Below are 24,836 nucleotides of genomic sequence, written 5' to 3'. Positions count from 1 at the left end.
GTTCCCACCACTAGTTCTAGTTTCTTTGCATTCTTGCCAACACTTGGTATGCCCAGTCTTTTAATGTTAGACATTCTAAAAGATATGCAATGAGATCTCATTGTGGTTTCAATTTGCATTTTCCTAATGATGAATGTATCTGAGCATCTTTTCATGAGCTTATGTATGTGCATGTACTTTGATGAAGTTTTGTTCAATACCTATGCATCTCCCTACACGTTTTAAAATTTGAGTTGTCTTCTTATTATCAAGTTATAAGAGTTCTATATATTTTATAGCTACAAGTCCTTTATCAGATATGTTTAAAGTATTCTTCCCCGTATGAATTTATGTTTTGTGCAAGGGGTACAATTTGACCAAGAGATGAAGAAAATAAATGATAATTCAATTATAAAAAGAATAATGTGCAAGTGAAAAAAATAAAGCTAGTTTTATGGTTTTATGAGGCTCCAATGTATAGTAAAGCAGGAGAAGGTGGTAGAAAGTGATTTTACAAAAATAGGAAGAGGCTTGAAAATAGGTACTTTTTAATGTCATGTATGGAACTTAGACTGTCTTGTTTTTTGTGTGAGCACCAATATTAATAAATACCAGTATAATAACAATAATTATACTAATATGTGACCTTTGCAGTTTATGGAATTCTTTTATATGCACAGTTTATACTGTTTTCCCCTACATTATTTTATTTAACTCCTCTGACAGCCATGGGAAGACAAAGACTTGGAGGTGTGTGTAGTCAATGTCAAATATAAATTTTTGGATTTTGAGCCAATTCTTTTTAGCTAATGTGTGTGTGTGTGTGTGTGTGTGTGTGTGTGTGTGAGTTTAATGTGTGAGGCAAGAATGACGCTTGGGTTGGTCACAAGGGCTCAAGAGTACACTTTCCCAGTGGAGCAGAGGGCAGTGTCCTACTGAGCTCTGGGAGAGGGTATAGTAGACCCTGGTAAAGGTTGGGGAGTATAGTGATACTTTGAAAATGACAATTCACAGTTAATGTAGAAATGTTTTACAAAAATTCCAGAATCTCAGAGGATTTTCTAGACTCTGTGATTTTTCTTTTAATTTTCCTTTATTTGTAAACTGATTCTAGGTGAATAAAGTAAAACTGTATGTATTTGTTAGTTAATTTGCTAAGAAAACATATAGTGTGACCTAGTTTTTTATTTTTTTAATTTTATTATTTTTTTAGTTTGGGGAAGTTCAAAGATAATGGGAAGTTTTTAAATATCACCTGTATATTTTGGTTGAGTATATTCTGTCTCCATTGTCCTGTCCAGGGCCCTGACTTCTTTTCCCATACCAATCACATGTACCACTTGTCAGCTTCAGAAACAGGAAAAAAATTACATGCTGAACAATCTCACAATTTAGGATTTCTCTCTCTTTCTTTCTCCCTAACTTCCTTCCTTCCTTCCTTCCTTCCTTCCTTTTTCTTTCTTTTCTCTCTTGGAAGTTTTGGCATTTCCCCATTTGCTCCATTTTTTGCAAGTTTCATCCATTTCTAACTCCTGTGGGTTCTTTTCATGGTAAAGAAATAACAGGATGGTAAGCCAGAGTAACTGAAATACTCATATTCTCAAGTGAGGGATTTATTCATATTCAAAATACTCTCTTACCAAGAATGTAAAAGTGAATTAAAATTGATTATGTTTAATGTGTCCATACATATTGTTGTATATTACCTGTATATCTTTTGTGTAATCATTCCAAATTCACTTTAAGAAATGCTCTAGTGCTGTGTAGTATGTCTATGCAGATTTAGCATGGGACTGCAGTTTTCTCACAGATTAACCTGGAATGCCAGAGTGTCTTTTAAAGCATATTTGCAAAATCCTTCTCATCAAGTGTATACTACTTAGATAGTTTGGGGCATTGGAAAGACTATGCAGGCTTTGGAGTCAGTTAGACTTAATTCAGAGCTGTAGGGCTTTGGGCATGTTAGCCAACTGACCAGAGCCCCACCTTCCTCATGGGCACAGTGTGTTGTTAGAGTTAAATGAGGAACTCCTGACTGGCTCAATAGGTAGAACATGGGATTCTTGATCTCGGGATCATGAGTTCAAGCCCCACTTTCGGTGTAGAGCCTACTAAAAAAAGAAAAAAAAAAGTTAAATGAGATAGCATTTAAAGAGTTCAGTATAGAGTCAGACACAAGGCATATAATGAGATTGCTTCATAGTTTGCATCCTCTTTCTATCAAATTAATATTTCTATATATTTATCCCTATTTCTGTAGGTTTTATATACATACATATAAATATAAACACGTATACACATACTTATTACCATCATTAATCACTAGGACTAGTTAACATTTATTAAACACTTTCTGTGTGCTGGGCACTAAGTGCCTCACATAAATCATTTAAGCTTTACACTAACACCATAAGATATAAACTATTATCATCTCCATTGTGCAGAAGAGGAAACTGAGGCAAAGAGGTAAATACCTGGTTGAGACTGCACAGCCAGGGGTGTTAGGGGTGAACCAAGGCCATTCAACACCAGAGCTCAATTTCTTTTTCTAATAGAGTTGTTATTCAATTAATCTCATCTCAATTTTCACAGTATCTTTTAAGTCTAAATGAAAGAAGTTAATTTTATTTTCCTTATGTTTTGGAAATAATTATCATTATTTATATGATGCATGTAAATGATTTCAATGGACTCATTTGATCATCTATCAAGTTAAAGTAACTTATCTGATACTTCATATATAAACAAATAGCATGGTGGATTGACGTCTGAGACAGAATAGATTGTAAAACACTGAATTTAATAAATTAATTTCAATTAAAATTAGCTTTTAATTGAAACTAATTTATTTAAAAATTTTTTTAATGTTTATTTATTTTTGAGAGAGATAGAGACTGAATGTGAGTGGGTTAGGGGCAGAGAGAGAGGGAGACACAGAATCCAAAGCAGGCTCCGGGGTCTGAGCCATCATCACAGAGCCCGATGCGGACCTCGAACTCACGAGCTGTGAGATCATGACCTGAGCCCAAGTCGGACGCTCAACCGACTGAGGCACCCAGGTGCCCTGAAACTAATTTATTAAATCAAGAATAACAATTATAATAGCACATATTTGATGAAATAAAACGTGATGCTTATGGTATTGACTAAGAATTTTAACTAGTTTTTGAGAGGGTGCAGTCGGGGGTGGGGTGGGGAGGAGCAGAGAGATGGGGACAGAGGATCTGAAGTGGGCTTTGTGCTGACAGCAGCAAGCCTGATGTGGGGCTTAAACTCATGAACCGCAAGATCATGACCTGAACTGAAGTCGGATGCTCAACTGACTAAGCCACCCAAGGGTCCCTGTTGAAAAGTTTCTTAGGTCTTGATTATTTGTTAAAGAAACTTCTTAGGAAGCAAGACTTACAATTTAGAAGACCTAGAGTGTTTTAAAAGATGATTTTCCTTTCTTAGTTTAGTTGATAAACTTCTTTCTGGACAAAGAATTCTGCCAGCTGAAATTATCTTCGTTATAGATATGTCAAATAGGAAATATAAAGATATTTATACCTAGCATATGTAGTATATATTGAAGTACTTTCTGTTACCACGTGACTTATGAATTTCAATGGTCATATTTTTCTTCTGTTTATGCACTGATTCCCAGAAAGTTGAATCTTACTACAACTTGCAAAGTAGTTGTTATCTAAGTAGAGAGTATTTTTGATATATGTCCTCAAACTGCATGAAACACTTAAATTATAATGGAGAACAAACAATATGCATGAGTAACATACTTCTCTTATTTAAGCCTAGAACAATTTTAATGACACTGCTATTTTCTACCTATAGAACACACGTATTTTTTCTTATGAGTCTGAAACATGACATTTCATTTTGTGAAACTGAATTGATAACTTGTATATTTGAAACCAGTAGCTATGAAAAAATGTATCCTTCATTAATAAGTGTTATAATTTGGGGCACCTGAGTGGCTCAATCCATTAAGCAGCCGACTTCGGCTCAGGTCATGATCTCACAGCTCCTGAGTTCGAGCCCCACGTCAGGCTGTGTGCTGACAGCTCAGAACCTGGACCCTGCTTCAGATTCTGTGTCTCCCTCTCTCTCTCTCTCAGCCCCACCCCCACTCATACTTTGTTTCTCTCTCTCTCTCTGTCAAAAATAAATAAAACATTAGAAAAAAATTTTTAAAAGCGTTGTAATTCAATTAAGCAAGAGTTTTTGAGTGAGTATTATGTGCAAAACATATAGTGGCTTAAGTGATATAAGGAATAAATAGAATTTCTACAGTTTAAGAATTAGCAAAATAGTTGGGAGAAATAAATACAAAAATAATTCTCATTCAAGTTGGCTTGTGGTAATATGTGTATATATATATATATGTGTATATACTATATGATATATATATGTGTATATATATATATATGTGTATATATATGTGTATATATATATATATGTAATAAATGAATTATATGAATCCATTTTTATACAAATATATACACCAAAGAGACTGCATAGTTCTTCTTGTTGATATAGTGTATGCCAGATATAAGGAAAGTATCCAGAGCTTATCTCAAAAATGTTTTTTTGTCTAGTTGAAGAAAACTAATGAATAAAATCTTTTTTTAACGTAAGTGTTTTAGTATGCTGGGGCTGCCATAACAAAATGCCACAGGCTGGGTGTTTTGAAAACAGAAATTTATTTTCTTGCAGCTTTGGGGCCTAGATGTCCAGGATCAAGGTGTTGGCAGATCTGGTTTCTTCTGAGTCCTCTCCCCTTGGCTTATAGATGGCCATCTTCTTGTGTCTTGGTGTTACTTTTGTGAGTGTCTGTATCCTAGTCTTCTCTTATAACTACACCAGTTTTATGTTTTGGCTCATCCATATGATCTCCTTTTACCTTGATTGCTCTTCAAAGACCCTATCTCTAACTATAGTTGTATTTTGAGGTACTGAGGGTTAGGTTTGGGGGTTGGGGGGAGCACAATTCATCACATAACATCAGGGTAACCATAAGGTCAGTTAGCTTTATCACAGTCTTATACATTCAAATCTTCCTTATGGAAATGCATACATTTGTTTTAGACTATAAATTAAATCAGCTCAGTCCAAAACCAAAACCATTTGTGTTGACATCTAGAAGGCCTTCTTCTCTCTTAACACTCACCTCCTATCCATACCTCTGTCATTATTGCCTTCATGCATCTTCCCTTTTGACCAGTCTGTCCGTTTGGGACAAATGGTAAACGTTGATGTGGCTTGTGGATACCATCTAGAATCACTGAATAATACATAGAAGGATGAATCTTTTATGAATAATCTGGACTATAAATAATAAGTCTGTTTTTTTTTAAATACTTCTATATGCTCTGTATGTACATATTTCTATTTCCCATGTTGGCCTTTGAGTAAATGAGGTAATGTTTTGATTAGCAGTGGAGGGAAATTCTGTAGGTATGTATATTTGCATCCCTTAGACTACGAGAAGTTAAAGAGCTATGCCCAATTAAGCCGAACTGCAAAATAGGGCAGGTACTGTGTTTGCATTTTGGGAAAAACATTTTAAATATGTCTTTCTTTCAGATTTCACTCTCTACTGTGTCCAAGGCCTCATGTATGTAAGACATGCATACCTCATCTTAATTTGGAAGTGCTGAGTTTAAGTGAGAAGTGTTGGATGTACAAAGGAATATATGAAATAATTCAAGGGTTGCTAAACTGTGTAATTCATGAATTAATGGGAAAGAGACATACAGCAGAGCACCACTGATGCTGATGGCAAAAGCGCGAAAATGCCAGAGCAGTTCTGAGGGACACTGTGCATGGCTGCGTCCTCTCTTCCCTAGTTGAGAGAGAGAAACAATTCACAAGGCCTCTAAGGTACAAAGGGCAGTGTCTGTATTTGAAGTTATGCATTAAACAGATTGTTTCAGAGTTTCTCAGGTAGAATCCTAACAACTCAGCTCACAGTAAAAGCTCCAGGATTCATTCTCACAAACACTTTCGTTTTACTAACAATATAATTGCAAATTACGGGCGTTTGGAGCAGTGTGCTCACTCCAATGGGTCTGTTCTCAAATCTTAGAAGATTGGTCGCATTATGTCTTTAGCCATCTTGCAATAAATATCTTAGGAACAGTAGTTCACTGATTTAAAGAAAATGATCAGTCTTGGTATGGGGTGGTATGTGTAAAGCATTTAAGACAGAGGGAATTAGACAGTAGACTAAGCTACTGAGTGACCCTTGACAAGTTATTTAACTTGTTTGTGCTTTAGTTTGCCTGTCTCTAATCTAAAGGATTACTACCTACTTTCAGAGGGCTCCTGAAAAACTTAAATTGGACAACATATATAAGACACCACCCAGCACCATTTTCTAGTACTTGGCAGTTTCTTAATAAATGGAAATATCCTTTCTTTTCATCTTCATGATTCCTCTCCATCCTTCCTGTTATGGTGCCGGAAGTAGATATTTTTAAAAAGAACCCTCTAAATTTTTCCCTTAAACCATAAGCCAGGAGTTATCCTGAATTTCTGTTTTTTCCTTATACACCTGGTCTAATTTGTTAGCAAGTCAGAGACCTGCCAGTATTACCTCCAAACGAGCCTCGCAATTTCCACTTACTCTCCCCTCTCTGCTGCTGTGTCATCCAAGCCACAGTAATTGCATAGCTGGGCAACTCCAGCTGTCTTGTTAACCGCTCTCTCAGTTTCCATGTTGTTCCCTGCAAGGGTGATCTTAAAACATAAATAAGAACCTATCCTCCCCTTGCCAAAACCAATCCAATTGGTTGTCCATTGTGCCAGGAATAAAGGCCAGACAATGTCGTGGCCTCTGAGGCATTTGACATTCTGCCTTCCTGTGGCCACTCTCTTACCTCTGCCCATATCCAGCTTTAATCAGTTCTCAAAAAGTCTAACTTTGCCCTTTTCATGCAAAACACCCTCTGAACTCACCCCCACCTCTCACACATAAACATGACCTGAATATCTTCATCCTTCCCGTCTCATTTAGATATCACCTCCATAGAGAGGGTGCCAAGAGTTTCCTCTGATTTGTGCCTTCTTCCATACTTATGGTTTGCAGATAATCACCTCGGCCCAGCTGGCTGGGAGGTCTCAGCAGCAGAAGCTTGAGTGGACATTGTAAAAAGGGATAAAACAAAAGGCCAGGAGGAAAAGAGAAGAAAGGAAATACTAAATATTTAATAAAGTAAAAAAAAAAAAAAAAGACATTCTTTAATCTACTTGAAAACTTTAATAACTTGAAAACTTGTTTCATGACATACATTTTTGTTTGGGTTAAGATACAATTATTGCTAACTGCTGGTTTAGGACACTACAGCAGCACTCTGCAATAGAAATGCCATGCAACCCCATGTGTACTTGTTTATATTTTTAACATAGCCGCATGGCAGGAAGGTTGAAACAAGGGACAGTAATTTTCATATTCCGTTTACTTAACCCAGTATATCCAATATATCATTTCTGTGTTAATCAATATAAACATAAAAATTATTAATTATATAGTTTACATTGTTTTTCATAGTAAACTTCCAACATCTAAGACATTTTTATGCTTGCAGCACATGTCTGTTCCCGCTAGGCACAGTTCAGGTACTCAGCAGCCACATGTGGCTAGTGGCCGTGGTTTTGGTGAGTGTGGATCCAGTGGTGACTCCAGTAAGATCCAATCTATATACCACTCTTTCATCATCTCGGATGAGTTTTTACTTAATTTTGTGACAATCTAACTTTGAATTGGTTTTTTAGATTAGATATGTCAAAGACTTTTTTAAAAAATGTTTATTGATTTATTTTTGAGAGAGAGAGAGAGAGAGACTGCGCTTTTGTGTGTGCGTGAAGAGCCCAGTGCAGGGCTCAAACATGCGTATTGTGAGATCATGACCTGAGCTGAAATCAAGAGTCAGAAACTCAAGCACCTAAGCCACCCAGGTGCCCGTGTCATAGACTTTTTAATCAATTTATGGGACAATATTTTCTCACACTTATGAAAGTGAAAAGCTTATCATTTTTCTCTCAATTATATTTAAGATAAAATAAAGTTAAAAAGGGTTAGTTTGCACCAGAGAGTTGATGGTTCTTCTAGACTTTCTGGTACTTGTAAGATTTAGTTGTGAGGCAGTTTACACAGAATGGCACTTACAAGTGATTCTCAAAGTTGAGTGGACATTGGAATCACCTGAGACCTCGTGACCATGCAGATTATTGGGCCCACCAGCAGAATTTTGATGTATGGATGGAGCTGAGACTCTGCATTTCTGGTATGCTTCCGGGTGCCACTGCTGTAGCTGATGAGGGCTGTCCCTCGTCTGCCCTCGGGCACAGTGCCTGTCAGGACAGTTCTGAGCTGCACCTTTCACTTCTTTGTGGTTGGTGATGGAGACCTTGGAAACCACTACTTTGATTGTCTGTGTGTTTTGTGTGTTGGGGAGTGGCGGTGATAGATGGAGGACATTACCTATCCATTCATTATAGTGCTGTATTTCATTTGTAGAGTAGAGGTGCAAAAGAACCTTAAAGGTAGTGGAAAGAGAACCAAATAACAAATTTCAGAACAGACCACTAAGATCGGTGGGGGGGGGGGGGGGGGGGGGTGACAATACAAGCTCCTTGGTGACTACTTTTTTGTTTTTTCTAAATATTTATTTTATTTTTGAGAGGTGGGGAGGGACAGAGAGAGAGGGGAACAGAGGATCTGAAGCAGACTCTACTCTGACAGCAGAGAGCAGGATGCGGAGCTCGAACTCACAAACCATAAGGTCAGATCATGACCTGAGCCGAAATCACACGCTTAACTGAGCCACCTGGTGACTATTTCTTATGTTTTACCACTTCTGCTTAGAAGGGTAAGGAACAGTGTCTATATTCTAGGTCCAGATGATAGACTTTTACTGAAGCAATAGTAGCTCTGTTGAATCCTTAACCAAAAGTTTAATGTGTCCCCTCTGTAGCTTATCTATTTTTCTAGACATTGAATACCCACTAAGTTCCAATTCTTAAAATTAGCTTTGAAGCTCACGTGGAAACAAGTACCATTGTTTATATGAAAAGAGTAATGCTCATATAGCTACTGTATCATGTTGAAGTTCTACAAAGCTGAAATTTGTGTGAATCATGCCTCTGAATACTAGATAAAATTAATATTAAATTTCTGAGTAATGGGAAAAGTCATTATCCAACTAAATATAACTTTGATAATGCTGTGTGTTTGAAAAATCTCTAAATGCTAAACTTAGAAAAAATCAGATAAAATTAATCTTTATTTCTTCTGTAAGCTTGAATTTTCCTATTGCATTATCTAATATTTATTGAGCACTTATTATTGGCAGGCGTTGTTCTAAATGCCTTACCTGCTTTAACTTGTTTAGTCCTCAGAACAGCCCAGTGATTCCATTCTTATTTTATAGCTGGACATTATTCAACTAGTTAGTAGCAGAGGTAATATTCTTTTCTTTTTTTAAAAAAAAGTGTTTATTTATTTTTTAAGAGAGACAGGGAGAGAGGGAGGGCCAGAGAGTGAAGGAGACAGAATCCCAGGCAAGCTCTGCGATGTCAGCGCAGAGTCTGATGCAAGGCTTAAACTCACTAACTCTGAGGTCATGACCTGAGCTGAAACCAAGAATCAGCCGCTTAACCAACTGAGCCACTACAGGTGCCCCCAGAGATAGTATTCTGAAACACTTAACTGCTATATTGTATTCTCTTATCTGCTATTCAGCTGCCTTAATTTGTTCTTTTTTTATTTAAAACAATTTTTTTAATGTTAGTTTTTGAGAGAGAGAGGCAGAGTGTGAGTGGTGGAGGGGCAGAGAGAGAAGGAAACACAGAATCCCAAGCAGGATCCAGGCTCTGAGCTGTCAGCACAGAGCCTGACACAGGCCTAGAACTCACAAACCTTGAGATCATGACCTGAGTTGAAGTCAGACACTTAACTGACTGAGCCACCCAGGCACCCCATTAATTTGTTCTTTTGAGGCAGGAATTCTCTCTTCCTTGGTCTCCTTCTGTTCTACAGATTTACACCCAACTACACATCCATTTCAATTTTTTTGCCCAGAATTTTCCCCCTTTTGGATAATTTAGTACTTTTGCTTTCCTCTGTATCTTCTCTATGCCACTGACCTTATCTGAAGTAAAATCCCTTTTCATTTTGCTTAGATCTGCCCCTTAGTAACATTTTACATTAATTAGTTCTTGAGTTTTTGAATATATTTATACCTGTTCTTAGTTTTATCAGAACAGAATTATAACAACTTCAAGGAATTTTTTTAAATGAAAATTGAATTGCCTACTATTCAGCACACACACATTTCCTTTTTGTACATTGCTACCTAGTCTTTAATACATGTGTGTTTATGGGCATGCATATGTTTAATATTTATTCACTATGAGCAATTTGTGTTAGGATGTTTTCACTGACTATTTAATTAAAAATTTTTTTTTACTAGAGAAATTTTTAGAATTATTTTTATAATGTCACATAAAATCCCATTAAATTGAAAAAATACAATCTACCTAACATTTTCCTATTGTTGTACAGGATGATTTTAATTTTTTCCTATTCATGTGCAATGAATGTTTGTATATGAAAACAGTATTTAAAACATTGATTTATTTCCCTAGTGTTAATTTCCAGAAGTTAATTTAGTAAGTCAACAAATCAGCCTTTTTTAGCTTTTGACACATATTGTTGTATTGTTTTTGCTTTTAACTAAAGTTTTTTTTATTGAGTTTTAACTAATCTTAAGCATCCATTCAAATTTTTAGATATATAAAATGTAACCATTGACACCTAAAGTATTTCCAGTTAAAAAAATACCATTGTGCTCCTACTCACACGTAGGTTAAATTTACCTATTAGCTATGTTATTGTATATATTAGTAGCTTATTCTTTTTCATTGTTCTGCAATATGCCGTTGAATGAATAAACAGCAATCAATTAAGTCTACTGTAAGTGGACATTTGGGTTGTTTCCAGTTTGGGACTATTACAAATAAAGTTACCTTGAATGTATTTTACATGTCTTTTGTTGGACCTGAGCCCTCATTTCTGATGAGTGTATTCCCAAGGACAGAATTACTGGATCATAGAAGATGTATATTTTAGCTAACATTGATTTTTTTTATCATTTAAAATCAATTTAAAATACTAGCACAAATAATTCAATGTTGTAAATTGATAAGAATATTACACTCATCATACAAAAGGGGAGAGAATAAGTAATTTAGGAAAACAGTAACCAAGTTGAATCTAGAAATTCTGTCTTTCGTTCATGGCAAAACTTAACAAGTTACATCTACCTGGGATGATTCCCTTTCTTTCTGAATGAATTTATCATAAATGTAACTGTATAATTATTAGTCCACATACATATATTCCTAAACTGTTATGGTTTTCTTAGAATAATAAAAATAGTGATAGCTATTTTTTTAATTGAGATGTGATTGGCATACAACTATTATTACTACTTTGGCTATATAAACATCTTTTACTTCTTCTCTTCATGGAGTTTGCTCATGTGTGTCACCTCACATTTAGTTAGAACTGAATACGCACTACCAACTGACAGGTAGGTATTTGTTTATGTTAATGAACCTCAGGAAACTATCCCCTTGCACTGTGTTTAAGATACGGTGCATATAATTAGTTTAGGTAAGCGTAGTACACACAAACACTACACACACAAATCCTGAGCTTTATTGTGTGTTAGTGACTACGATTTTGTAAACATGCTTTGTATTGAAGTAAGGTTATGAGAACAAGAGTTTTAAAGAACTTGAGCTATTCTTATAAATTTTATCTTCTGCTTATATTATGGCAAAAAATTGCTCTAAATCAGATGATTCTTTTATATCCTCTCTTACACCTCTGAACTAGGAAGTGAGCACAAAAAACTCCTTTAACACTGGCTTTCATGCATAGTCATTAAGCAGCTTTTATTTGTTAGGGTGTGTTGGCAATAAATATCTTCTCTCTGGGACACCCAAATTATAGCCCGGTGTGAAGCTTAATTATATCATTGAACTGCAGACCAGACAATGTTTCCATTATTGCAATTCTTATTTATTGGAAGATTAAAGCGTGTAAAGTGAAAAGAGTAGTTGGGAAGTGATAATGATTGGCTAAGTACTATGGAACTCGCTGCCACTGATCCAACTATGTTAATGTTTATTTTAGGACTCAAGAGTATTATAGTCACCTGTTAAAACTTCATCATGTAAAGCCATTTCTAGACCTGGGGGTTATGATGAAGTAGGAGAGAAATGGAATGATTTATTTTAAAAGCAAGACAGAAATCAGATTTAAGCATTTTTTTTTTAATTTTTTTTTCAACGTTTTTATTTATTTTTTTGGGACAGAGAGAGAGCATGAACGGGGGAGGGGCAGAGAGAGAGGGAGACACAGAATCGGAAACAGGCTCCAGGCTCTGAGCCATCAGCCCAGAGCCCGACGCGGGGCTCGAACCCACGGACCGCGAGATCGTGACCTGGCTGAAGTCGGACGCTTAACCGACTGCGCCATCCAGGCGCCCCCAGATTTAAACATTTTAAATCTGTGTGTTCTTTCCCATGTTGTTATATAGGTAACTTTACTTTTGGGGAAACAAAACAAAACACAGTGTTGGGGGCAATGTTCAAAGATACTGCTATTACATTGGAAGTGAAGCAATAATAGGTAATTTTTTAAGGACAGTTTTAGCAACAAATTACAACATACCACATATTGGCTCTTTGTAGGTACTTTTTTACTCATGCTCTCAACTCTGGTTCTTAACATCAGAATGAACCCCACCTTCTGAAGACCTGTGGGTGGGCTGTGGTGTTGAGCTTCTAACAAGTATCCAGATTCTGTCTGTTGGAATAATTATAACAAAAATAAGAATATTGTGGCATCTGGTATAGTACCTAACAGTTGGTGAGTGTCTTTAATATTTGTTGAATAAATGAATATATTAATGGAGGAGGTAAACAAATTTTAAAAAGTGTGTGCTTTGATTTAGATAACAGCAGATATATTGAGAAAAATATAGAAAATAAAATTTACATAATACTTCAATAAATGCATATGTATAGCAAAAAATAGAATTTATAATTTGTTAATTTAAATGGCCTCTGAAGGTTTGCGTAGCACTTTAAGCCAGCAGCTCTCTTCTCAGCTGTGTACCCTAGCCAAGCACTTGCACACATGCACGAGGAGCCATGTACAGCACGACCTAAAGTTTGTTTACTTATTTTGAGAGGGAGGGAGAGACTGTGTGTGGGGAGGAACAGAGAGAGAGGGAGGAAGAGAGAATCCCAAGCAGGCTCTGCACCGTCATCACAGAGCCCGACGCAGGGCTTGAACCCATGAACCATGAGATCATGACCTGAGCTGAAGTCGGATGCTTAGCCAACTGAGCCACCCAGGAGCCCCAGAGAATGATATATTGGGTATGATTTCCTTTATATAATTTCAAAATCTAGAAAATCTAAACACTTTTCACATAATACCTAAATATGAATGTAATTAATTCTATTCTGTTAAGGGAAGAGTGGGAAAAATGATCAAAATCTCATGTTAATGCTTATTTTGGCATATACCTGGCAGGTGGATATATGATTGTAGAGAGGCACAAATGAGGCTTCCACAGGCTGTCAGTGTGCTCTTTCTCTATTTGGGTAATGCTATTCAGTGTTTCATTTACTATTAACATTTAACCTGTGCAAGTGCATTATATACATGGTTCCTTTTCTGATATATTTTACAATTAAAAATGAAATGAACTGCCCCTTCAAGGCAGTAGTATGTTAGATAATATCCTTGTATTCTTGGAGTTTTCAGCTAGAGTAAAGGTAGACATTAATTCAATTACTGCAATTACTCTAGGCTTACTGAGTGCAAAGTATGTGGTGCTATAAGGCTAGGCAATAGGTGATATGATCTAATCAAGAAGTGCAGAAAGAGTTTCACTGAGAAAGTGGGAACTGAGCTAATATCTAAATAATGAGTGGAAACTAACTTGGAAAAGAAAAAACAAAGGTAAGAGTATTTCTTATAGACAAACTCATTCATACAAAGGCTTTGTGGTGCAGGAAGGAGCACTATGGATATGAAGAAAAGAAAGAAGGATAATGTAGTTGGTGCAAAGAGAGAAATGAGTATTGGGAAGAATATTATTAGCCGAGATCAAAACATCGATCTTATAGATAATATTAAGGCTTTTGTCTTTTCCCAGAGTGATGAGAAGCTATAAAGATGTTTTAAGTAGGGAACAGATTTACATTTTGAATATATCACTCTGGCTGCAGTTGGGTAGGAGCCAAGGTAGATATGGGTAGACCGGCGGAGAGATTATTGTAGTAGTCCAGGTAACACATTATGAGAGCCGGGATGAAGGTACTGGTAGAGGGGATGAGAAGACATAGATTAATTTCAGAAAAATTTTGAGGGCAAAATATAGGGGATTTGGTAATGAAGTGGATTTGGGAAGTGAGTGAGAAATACCTCAAGAATGATTCTTAAGTTTCTAGCTTGGCTAAATGAATGGCTGGTGGTACTCTTAACTGAGAGGGAATAGAGGAAGAACACCATTGGTTATAGGGACTCTGTACCTGTCTATTCATGTTTGTACATATTAAATATGTGCATGTTAGACCTCGGAGAGCAGATACTGATCTAATTTAGACAACCTTTCAAAAGTGTGTTTCTCTGCTGTGTATATTATGTCTTGCTCTGAATATTCAATATAAGACCAGTTTTTTCTCCTTCCTTTTTCAGACAACAGACAGACATATGAATATAAAGGAAGTCTTTTTTGTCCCTTCCTCTCTTCCATTTCAATTTCCAACCATCACCCTTTCCTTCTAGCATAGGAATCTCTTACTCTAGATTTAACATAGTGGAGGATTATTGGTTTTTTGCTGCTCTCCATGGTTAAAATAATACCTTCTCTCAGTAATGAAGCAAGTAATGCCCAATGTTAGGCCTGTTCCAGTATTAGTGAAGATCTTGACATTTCATAAAGGTGTAATGATTTAAAGAGTAGTTCTGTGCTGTCACCTTTGAAGAGGAAAGGCTAATAAGGGCCTTCTTGAGTCTGAATTTAAGATAGTAGGCTAGAATCATAATATGTCATTGATCTCTTCCAACCAGAAATCCCATGTTCATTTTTCCCTTTAATTTCTGGCAATATGGTAGATGTGTGTCTATAGAAATCTTCCCACTAGTGAAAACTAAAAAAATACCAACAGAGTATAGTTTTCGAAAAATCTATTTTTTAAAAAGATTATTTAATTGTATAGCTGAGTTTGCGGGAAAGCAAAGGGAATTTTAAGAGTCCATGAACACCATGAAGTCACAATTCAAGAGAAGTTAACAAGCACTGAAGCAGACATTCTTCCTGGGATATTTGGCAGTTCCTCATGGCATCCAGTTTAGGATTTGAGAACATTTTTGATTAACAAAAAATACCATTGACTGGCAAAAATTGGTTAGATTGTACTGGAAAACGCTTTGCATAAATAGGATCTCTGGAAGAAAACCCTTCTTGTGACTTCAATTGAACAAATAAAACAGATATGAAAGAGTGAATGAGAGAGAGAGAGAGAGGGAGAGAGAGAGAATATGCTCTTGAAAGAGAGAGTCTTAATAATTACTTTTCTTGGCCTCGCTTCTGGGTGCAGTGTAAGCAAAGGAAAGTTTTACCTGAAAAAAATTCCTAACTTCACCTTCATGTAATTCAAATTCACATCTGAAAATAAATTTCAGTTTTAAGGTTGATAATTTCCCCAAGTACTTTGCAGAAGCAAGCAAATTCCCGCAAAAAGAAAAGCACTTTAAGTCAAAGCCTTAAATAATTCTTACAGATAAAATTTCAAAGGGCATTAGATCATATCAAAAAATCAGCATTAAATAAGGCAGAACAAAAGGTAAAGTTATTTGGAAAAACAAACACCAGAAACAGATACAAAAGATTGTAGCTACTAGAACTTTCATTTATAAAATACAAATTAGTTATATTTAATATGCTTAAAAATAATATAGATTATCTAAAATATAGTAAAAACAAAAGACTGAAAACAAGTATAAATTTGAAAAAGAACCAAGCAGTAGTTTGAGATATAAAAAAAATGAACAAACAGTACTTGAAATTCACTTTATGGGTTATACAGCAGATGAGACACAGCTGTAATGGGAATTTTCTGAAATAAAAGATAGATCTGAAGAAATTACACAGAATATAGAACAGAGAGACAGCTAGAAAATATGAAAGAGACTTAAAGAGCAATGGAGGATAAAAAAAATTGTCACATATACCTAATTGAAGAACCAGAGAGAGGGAAGAGAGAAAATAAGGGTGAGACAATATTCAAAGTAATGATGGCTGAAATAGATTTTGAATTGATGAAAGACACTGATCTTCATATTCACAAAGCAAAACAAATCTCAAGCCAATAATAGTGTGTAGTATAATCAACAGAACACTTTAATATATTATAGCAAAATCACCGAACATTGGTCAAGATGAAGACCAAAAAAAAAGTTAACTGAAAGCAGAAGGGTAGTAGTAGATGGTAGAAACAAATCTAAACATAGCAGCAGTCATTATAAACATGAATGAATCACAATTTCCAGTTAAAAGACGTTATTAGGCAGAAGACAAAACAAAAGACATCCAGGTTCTATTATTAATAGGAAAACTGTTAAACTGAAGAATACATAAAATGTGAAAAATAAAAATTGGGAAAGATATACAAAAGAATTGGTAAGCAACAATAACAAAAAAGTTTACTTTTTAAATAACAGATAAAGGAAATTCTAAAAAATATTGTTCCATGTAGTAGCCAGCCTCTGAGCTGACCCCCAGTGATCCTTGCTTTCTGATATTCATGGCTTTGTATAGTTTCTTATCCTAATGGATAGGCATGACCTATATAACCAATAAGATATTCCAGAAATGATAATGTGAGGTGGGGAACACGGAGGGAAGAAAGGAAAGAAAGTTATTAAGCTTTGAGAGGAAAGAAACGAATTATGATTTGTTATGTAGGTGACATGATTTCCCATTTAGGGAAAAAAAATCTACAAATTATTAGTCATTTTTAACTATAAAATCAAAATAACAAAATTCAAGTACAATTCCATATATTAATACTTAGTTAATATTTTAATTTGGGAAGATGTTCTATTTTAATAACAACATAAATTATAAGGTATCTTAAGAATAATGAAAATAGTGCAATTTTTTTTCATGGGAAATTATAAAATTGTGTTCAAAAACATTGAAATACATCCAAGTAAAGAGAGAATCACACTATAGATAAGAAGATACTATTTTTAAAATGATACTTTTCCTCAAATTATTGTATGATTTAATGCAATTCCTATCAAGTCTCAACAAGACTTTTCATGAAGACTGACTAGCTCATTTTTACATTCACATGGTAGATCAAAGGGACAAGAATTACTAATTCACCTCTGAAAAAGTAGTACGGGGGAGCACCTCTTGTCCTATCAGATATCAAGATATGTTTTAAACCTATTGTAATTATTACAGTGTGTTAGTTCAGGAATAGATTGCCAGAACAGAGTGCTTAGCTCGTAAACAACCCACATGTATATGGAAACTTGTTCTGGCCAGCATTGCAGATCCCTGGAGGATGCTTGCTCCTCTGGCAAAAGGTGTTGGGAAAATTAGTAATTAGTATGGAAAAGATAAAACTGGACCCTACCTCACTCCTACTTAACAAAAATCAAGTCCAATTGGATTAATAAATTAAATTTGAAAGGGGACATTATAGAATATCTTTCTGATCTCTTTCTATGAAAGGATTACTTTTAAAAAGATGCACAAGATTCTGGACAGTTTGATAAATTTCACTTCCTTCAGATTAAGGGCTTCCTCTATTGAAAGGCACTGTGGCAGTTGTGAAATGACAGTTCCCAAAGCTGGAATAAAATATTTGTGTTGCCCATGACCAACAGAATTTATAATCTAGAATATATAAAAAGTTGGTATTATTAACGAAAAAGACAAACAACCAGTAGAAAAGTAGGGATAAGGCATAGATAGTCATTTCATAGAAAAGAAATCAAAACAGCCAGGAAGTATTTGTAAACAAACATGCCGATACTAATCTGTAACAAGGGAAAGGCAAATTTAAACTACAATGAATGTTATATCTCACCTTATTTCCAGGAATAAATGACAATGTCAGTATTACTGGACAACCAGAACTGGCACACGCTGTAGATGACAGTGTATCATTGCACAATACTGTAGACAACTATTTGGAATTGATGGTAAAAATCAGGATTAATGGTGAACAGCAGTGTACCCCAGAGTAGTACCCCAGAGTAGAGCTTCTTGAACTATCCAGGACAAAGAAATCCTAGTTCTGAAATTTTCCTCCTTCCCTCCCTTTCTTTATTCCCTTTTCTCCTTTCTCTCCTCCATTCCTTTCTTTCTCCTCCTGTAGGGTTATGATATTCATTTGAAATACAATTTAACTACATTTGTTTCACCTTGATTTCAGGTTTCTGCACCCCCCCTGCTTCTTGCTCTTAATTAATTTTATTTTTCCAGTACGTATGTTATGCTTTCAAAAATAAAAACTATATATAAAAAGGGATTCCTTTCAGAAGCCACACTCTCTCCTGTTTCCCTTCTACCCTGTATCCTTCCCATGTAACCAACTGTATTGGGATTTTTTTTTTTTTTGCCATGATTAGAAGATATATGTGTACTAATGTATTTTTCTTTCTTTCACAAATGGGGCTATTATGCATTTTGCATTTTGATTTTCTTTCACTTCATTCTTTTTTTACATAGTACTCCATTGTGTCTATACATCACAGTATATTCAACTAACATCTTTTGAAATCACTTCTTTTGTCTTTATTTTGTTTATTGGTACTACTACATACTTGAAAGGTACGTTTTGTCTTAACAACAGCAAAAAATCAATTGGGGGCTCCTGGGTGGCTCAGGAGGTTAAGCTTCCGACTTCAGCTCAGGTCATGATCTCCTGAGTCATGGTTCAAGCCGCGCATCAGGCTCCCTGCTGACAGTTCAGAGCCTGGAGCCTGCTTCAGATTCTGTGTCTCCTTCTCTCTCTGCCCCTCCCCCACCCAAGCGCGCGTGCCCTCTCTCTCAAAAAATGAATAAACATTAAAAAAAATTAGAACAAAAACAAAAAATGAATTGAAGCTTATATTGCTGTCAATAAATAAGGCACAAAAATAAATGACACAAATTTTACTTCTCTAATTTAGTTATAAGGTTAAATGATATATTTTTAAAACAGGATTATTACAAATGAAAAGAATGTGCAGACATTTATAAAATATATATGTACTTATATCTTAGCCAAATCTATTCATTTTTGGATTACAGTTGCCAATGTAATCTTAAAAATATAACATGATCAGGGGCACCTGGGTGGCTCCACCCGACTTCAGCTCAGGTCATGATCTCACAGTCCATGAGCTCGAGCCCCACATCAGGCTCTGTACTGACAGCTCAGAGCCTGGAGCCTGCTTTGGGTCTGTGTCTCCCTCTCTCTCTGCCCCTCCCCTGCTCATGCTCTGTCTCTCTCTGTCTCAAAAATAAATAAAACATTAAAAAAAATTTTTTTTAAATATCATATGATCATAATTGCACTTGACTCGCATGTGGTTTTTGTCATAGTGTGACTCACCACAAGAGCTCAACACCATCAAACTGGTAAAGCCCCATTAAATGAGATGAATTCACTGATCATCTTGGGTGCTATAGCAAAATCCAATTACCATTAAAGCTTCTAACTGCTTACCCTCCATTTCTGTACTTTTCCCATCATGCACTTATAACAAAAAATTCATGAACTGGCTTGTGTCTACAAACCACGTGTTTATATGTGTGCCTGGAAACATTTACCAGAATATTTATAGCAGCACTATTTGTAAAAGCAAATATTGGAAACACCCCAAATGTATATCAATAGTAGAATGCATAAATGCATTGTGGCATGTTCACATGGTGATTTATCATAAAACAGAAAATAAATCACTCCTCTATCCATCAACATAAATAAATCTCATAAACACCAAGTCCAGTTAAAAAAATCAAAGAAGAATACATTATAGTAATATTTTCATTTATGTAAAGACCCAAACAGAAACAATAGTACATTGTTATTAATTTATAGATATGTGGTAAACTCAAAGTAATGTAAGGAATTATTAACTCTAGGAGTGGGGTTCAATCAAGGAATGGTATCCAGGGGCCTTCAAAGTCATGGTTTATGTTCTACTTCATAAACTCAGTACTGGGCATGTGGATATTTGTTTTATTATTATTACTAAACTGAACAGAGTCAAGTGCAGTTACGATCATGTGATATTTCTAAGATTACATTGGCAACTGTAATCCAAAAATGTATAGAAGTTGGATAAGATATAAGTACGTATATATTTTATAAAGGTCCGGTCATGGTCTCACAGTACCTGAGTTCAAGCCCTGGACTGGGCTTTCTGCTGTCAGCATGGAGCCCACTTCGGATCCTCTGACCCCGCCTCTCTCTGCCCCTTCCCCGCTTGCATGTGTGCTCAATCTCTCTCTTTCTCAAAAATAAACATTAAAAAAAAAAAAAAGATATGAATAAATAGGAAGACATTCCTGCATGGAAAGACTCAGAATTATAATGATTCTAGTTTACATGAATACTACACATTTGATCCAATTCCATTCAGAAAAGGAAACAAAATAAAATTCAAAAATTCATATCTATAAATATCTTAGTATCTGGGAAGGGTAGGAGGTCATTATTGCATACTGAGTTTCAATATAAGTATTTGAAAATGACAACATAAAAATTCGGTTGTTAGGGTGTTTTGGGATAAAATATATAACAAAATGCCTACATTCAGTGAGTTGGCCAGACCCAGTTTAGAATTAATACTCAGACCTCTGTAACTGAAAATCGTGACAGAGAGCAGGGGTGCTGAATCTCAGGCTGTACTATTTACTGACCTCATGTTTTTAATTAGCACACTTAACTGCATTATCCAATTTGCTAGTATCTAAAGTGAAAATAATAATATTTGTCTATTACTATTACTTGTCTTGGCCTCACTGTAATGGAGAACTCTATGACATTAGATTATTTGCAGGTTTACTTTTGAAAATGAGAACATATGACATGTAATGTTGTAGTGTGATTTTTTCATCCATAGTGTGAACATCCATGTTGATCTTTTTCTGTAGTTGTGATAAATAAATTAAATAAATTATAGTTTATTTTATATTTATACCTTGACAAAATAGAACTTTTAAAAAGCACCCCATTCCCCCAAAAGTTAAAGACTAAATATGAATGAATAAGAATGACTTGACATACTAGATATTAATTGAATTCTAAAACTATAATTAAAGCTTTATGATACTACTTTGAGAAAAGAAGAATAGAAAAACGGAATAACATAAAACTCTGAAATCCTAAGGTTTATAAATTTATATGATTATATAATATACATCTGAATAAATGTTATAAGATATAAATAATTATAACACATCTATGGGGGAACTATTCAATAGTACTGCTAGGTGCCATTTGGAATGAAAAACATAAGTGAAATATAAAGATTATAAAAAAACACACCAAAAAAGGGCAAATATCTACATATGCTTGGAAAAAGGAAAACTATAACTATAGAACAACATGAGAAACCCTAAGAGGAAGTAATGTTAAGTTTGATGGAAGAAATATTTTAAAAATTATATGGAAATATCATTAACCTGAAAGTCAAACAATATATGGATATTATTTTCCATAAATATTTTGACATAGGTTTAAATCTCTAACATACCAAAACGTCATAAATTAAGAAGAAAAATTCTCAAATTTCAATAAAAATGACACACATAGCATAACTTCATAAAAACTCAGCTTTCCTGGTGTATTAGTCAGGATGAAAATTATGCTGCTAGAAGTAAATGGCCCAAAAGGGTTGCTTAGATAAAAGAGAAGTTTATTTCCCTCCCACTTAACAATCCCTAAGTCTCTGGTCTAAGTTGAATGATTACTTATGTTTCATATGGTCATCTGGGGACTCAGATTGTTTCTCTCTTTTTGCTTTGTTGTCTCCTATGACAGCAGTTGACCGTTTTTGTTTTGTTCTTTTCTGTAAAGGGCCAGATAGCAAATATTGTATGATTTGGGGGCCATATGGTATCTGTTGCAATTACTCAACTCTGCATTTGTAGGGTAAAAGTGGCCACAGACAATGCATAAACAAATGGGCCTGGCTGTGCTCCAAAAACACTCTTGTTTACAAAACAGTCAGCTCTGTAGTTTTAGGACCCTTGCCCCAGGGCATTGTCCTACTCTGCCTGGTAGAAGGTAAATCACAGACACATCTGTATTTCAGCTTCAGGAAGGCGGGAGCATGGAGATCCCATGCACAGTATCTTAAAGCCTAGCCCTGTAAGTAGCAGGCATCACTTACGATCACATTGCATCCTTGGAAACTTAGCTATACCCAGCTGCCAGGGTGGCCGAGAAATGTGACCTCCAATTCCAAAGTGCCCATTACTTATCTCTTGCTGTGAAAGGAGGAACATATCTAAGGGAACTGCTAGTTGCCTCTGCCAGACTGTAATCAAATACGTTCAAAATTACTTTAAATTTTTTACTAAATGCTATAAGTAATTATTATCAAAGAACAAAAAAGATAATATCCAGTGTTGGCACTGTACCATTACTAGTGGGTGCAGTAATAATCTATGCAGTTTTAATATGTGTCCAGCATCCTTTGGTCCTAACATAACCTCAAAGCATTTATTGTCACCACTTTGCAAATGAGTATCTGAGTGTTAAAGAGTTTAAAGACTAAAGTATGTGATTAGTGAGTGGTTGAGCCATGATTCCACTGTGGGCACCTCTGTTCCAAAGCCTATGCGCTTCACTAATGGATGATGAAACAAGACCACTTTTGTGAAGAGTACATTGACACTATAGGTCATCATCTATAAAATAATTCATACCATCTGACAATTATTCCACTTCTAGGATTTTTTTCCCTTTTAAAATAAGTAGTGACATAGTCAAAGTCAATACAGTTTATTTACTATCCAGCCATTAAAATAATGTTTTCAAATAATAACGATAATAGGACAATGCTCAGGGTGTAATACTGTGTAAAAACAAAAGGTTGAAAAAACTCCAAATAGAGAATAATCTAGATAGAGGGAATAATGTATATTGTACATTTGCTATATGTGGAAGCATATGCATGTATCTGTATAACATGTATATGTATGTGTGTGCGTATAATGTACATGCACTTACAAACATTTGTAAATATCTAATGTAAGACTATATTAAAAGTGGTACTTCAGATGGTAAAATTATAGGTTTTTTAATAGTTCTGTATATTTTACAAAATTTTCAATGACAGGTATATATTTTGTTTATAATCAAATATCAAATTTAATAATTAAAAACTAGACTTTCTAACTATTAAACCTCTGATTTTCTAGTTTCTTTTTTTTTTTTAAGGTTTATTTATTTGAGAGAGATGTTGTGAGCAGGGGAGGGGCAGAGACAGAAAGAGAGGGAGAATCCCAAGCAGGCTCTACACTGTCAGCACGGAGCCGGATGAGGTGCTCCAATTCATGAACCGTGAAATCATGACTTAAGCTGAAACCAAAAGTCATACACTTAACCAACTGAGCCACCCAGGTGCCCCAAATTTTCTAGCATTAATGATAATGCCTAATATAATTACTCAAACAATAATTAACATTTTAAAAAAAACTGATTAAATCAAGTAAATTAAATTTAGACTTTATTCTGTGTGTACATGTGTCACTTATATTATGAGTGCATTTTCCTAACATATGTATGTCTTTATTTTTATTAGTTTTTAGTCCTATATATGTACCATTGGTAAACCACTTTATATTCTTCTTGGTTTTAATTTCTGCCAGGAATGACATATTTCCAAAGTCCTTTCTGTTTTAGTGAATAGAATAATACCAGTAGGATTTCAGCTTATTTAATTGAGCATTCAGTTTTAGTTGACAAGAGAGTGGATCAGTGGCACAAAAAGCATTTGAAATGGCTCATTAAATGATATTTCAAAAGAAGTAAATCTTAATTTTTTTCTTTTCTCTCTCTGATATTAAATTTAATTATTATTTATCACACTGTTTTTTATTTTAATGTAAGCACTATGCTCTATGTGGGCTTGAATTCACAACCCTGAGATCAAGAGTCAAGATCAGAGTCTCATGCTCTGCAGTCTGAGCCAGCCAGGTGCTCCATGACACTATTTTAAGGCTTGAGAAAAGTGACAGTATTCCCAACCATAACTTATCTTCCAAATCAGGAAACTTTTGAGAGTAGCAAGGGAAGCTATTATTAAGCATGCTTGGGCAACACTCTTGTATCACTCTTCTGTGCAAATTTGGGCTACTGGTCACCGTAAAAAGGGTTAACTATGACCGAATTAAATTTTAATGTTTGAATGGAAGATTTCTTAGTCAGAAATTGCAAAGTAATCATAAGCCCCTTTTATTTATTTATTTTTTATTATTTTTTTTAACGTTTATTTATTTTTGAGACGGAGAGAGACAGAGCATGAATGGGGGAGGGGCAGAGAGAGAGGGAGACACAGAATCGGAAGCAGGCTCCAGGCTCTGAGCCGTCAGCGCAGAGCCCGACGCGGGGCTCGAACTCACAGACCGCGAGATCGTGACCTGAGCTGAAGTCGGACGCCCAGCCGACTGAGCCACCCAGGCGCCCCCATAAGCCCCTTTTAACATGGCATTTCTGTTAAAACATATTTGATTCTACTGATGCCCTCTTTT

The 24,836-nt window shown here is 35.3% G+C and overlaps 1 protein-coding gene across 3 annotated transcripts in view; it reads left to right on the top strand.

The window, feature by feature from the left end:
• The window catches only part of HNF4G (hepatocyte nuclear factor 4 gamma), a 127,092-nt gene that overhangs the window by 8,864 nt on the left and 93,392 nt on the right, over nucleotides 1-24,836 (top strand). The gene's annotated exons all lie outside the window — the stretch shown is intronic.

The sequence above is a fragment of the Acinonyx jubatus genome, chromosome F2 (genome assembly GCF_027475565.1).
Source record: "Acinonyx jubatus isolate Ajub_Pintada_27869175 chromosome F2, VMU_Ajub_asm_v1.0, whole genome shotgun sequence".
NCBI lineage: Eukaryota > Metazoa > Chordata > Mammalia > Carnivora > Felidae > Acinonyx > Acinonyx jubatus.
This window is presented reverse-complemented; position numbering and strand designations above follow the sequence as displayed.